This window comes from Penaeus japonicus, unplaced genomic scaffold, assembly GCF_977035675.1.
Source record: "Penaeus japonicus unplaced genomic scaffold, GWHDUDI00000001_assembly GWHDUDI00000006, whole genome shotgun sequence".
NCBI lineage: Eukaryota > Metazoa > Arthropoda > Malacostraca > Decapoda > Penaeidae > Penaeus > Penaeus japonicus.
This window is the reverse complement of record NW_028234408.1, coordinates 7,983,741-7,986,240: the sequence shown is the minus strand read 5'-3', so window position 1 is coordinate 7,986,240 and position 2,500 is coordinate 7,983,741.

The window sequence follows — 2,500 nt, the reverse complement described above, 5'->3', positions numbered from 1 at the left end:
GGTTATCTTCGTAAGAAAAAAAGAAAGAAAAAAAGAAAAAAAAATATAAAGATAAATAGATGAATGAGATAATTATGTTAAATCGGATAAAGAAAATAGATAGATGAACAGATATACCTGGATAAATGAGATTGGATTATAGTTTGGTTATCATGATTAACTTAACCAATTAAGAGAAAGTGAAATGCCATTAACCGTTTTCATTATGTTTTAACACCGTTGCAATAGGCAACATGCTATTTACATATACATGATACACCTTTCCACTTCGTATGTTTTTAAACGCCTGTTTTTCCTTTTTTATTTCTATTCAGCACAAAAAGTAAGTAACTGAGATATTTATAATGATTGATATATATTTAGATTATATATATGTATATATGTATATATAATATATGTATATATAGATGTAGATATATTATACATGTAATAATATATATATATGTATATATATATATATATATATATATATATATATATATATGTGTGTGTGTGTGTGTGTGTGTGTATATATATATGTATGTATGTATATGTATGTATGTATATATATGTATATATATATGTATGTATATGTATATATAGTTATATATATAGAGAGAGAGATAGATAGATAGATGGATAGATAGATAGATATGTATATACACATATGGATATGGATATACTCGTATATAAATACACTCATTTATGTGTGTGTATGTATGTATATATATGTATATATATATATATATATATATATATACATATATATGTGTGTACATATATATATATATATACACATATATATACATATATATATACATATATCAGCAAAATCTGTTACTTTTTTGTGTGTGTGTGAATGGAGAGGTGCACAGCCCACGTACATTAAGTATATACAAAACTATTTTCCCTTAATATATCTGGGTTCTTTCCCCATATTTCTCGTTTGCAAACATGCGCTCGTCCTTCCCGATGGTACTTTATTTAAGGCAGACTAGAAAATCCTCAGTCTTGATGGAGAGGGAACTAGTTCTGCTCAGCTGACGTTCCTAATAAACATTCCTTGAGCATCAACGCACACTCCCCCCAGCGAACATTGAGCTCTTTTCCAACTCTCCGTTTAAGATCAGAGCCACGCTGCGCTTCCAGGCAAAGAAACAAAAGAAGAACGTTCAGTGCTCCACAGATGGCGCCACGGTAGAGAAAAGTGTGTCTCCTTCTCGGGTCGGCAGATATCAGCGAGGTAAAATATTGGCCTTTTAGTAATATCATCGCTAACTGTGTTGACTATTAGCAGTACATACGACCAGTAGTCCTTCATATGATATGCCACACATGCTAGCGCACACACATACACATACATATACATGAATTAAAAAGGGGAAGAAAATACAAGAACGTGTACACAGATATGATATGTTTATGCATCAAGGACACGACGACGTATAAAAACACCCTTTGAATGGCAAGAGCTTAAGAGCCTTAATAGTCAAAGAATTTAGTTTATTAAGGAGGCTACCAATTGAACGCAAAGTAAATGGTGTCAGGGATTAATGTCGTATATTTCCTGAGACTAACAGAAGGACTGGCAGAAGGAAAGAGAGACGAAGCAAAATGAATATCAATAAGTATCATAAGTCACAAAATGAGAAACAGAAATAATGATCGGAAGAGTTTTTGAAAAAAAAAATAAATAAATAAAATCCACCAAGAGACAATAATTCTGAGGGACTTCGGCACGTAAGAACATCACGTTTTGTGAATTCTGAATACCTGCACTGAGAAAGAATGACATTGGTAACTGGCCAGGTGGGAGAAGGGGGGCTCAGCCAGGGAGAGTCTGAAGCAGACGAGGTAAAGGAAGTGACACACACACACCATTCCAGATGGTACTCTTTTATTGACGTGTAGATACATGTGAGCATATATATATATATATATATATATATATATATATATATATATATATATATATATATATATATATATGTGTGTTATATATATATATTATATATATAAGCATATATTATATATATGTGTATATATATATATATTATATATATATATTATATATATAAGCATATATTATATATGTGTGTATATATATACATATATATGGATATATATGTATATATATTATCTATATATATACATTTTTTTATACATATACATATATATAAATGTTTATATATATATATATATATATATATATATAGATATATATATATATATACATGTATATACATCTATGTATATATAAATATATATATATGGATATATATATATATATATATATATATATATATATATATATATATATATATATGTGTGTGTGTGTGTGTGTGTGTGTGCATATATATATTATTTATATATATATATTTATATATCTATCTATATATATATGCATATATATATATATATATATATATATATATATATATATATATAAAGAGAGAGATGGATTTATATATATATAATATATATATCAATAATAACAAATGACGTCACATCGTCTGGAAAT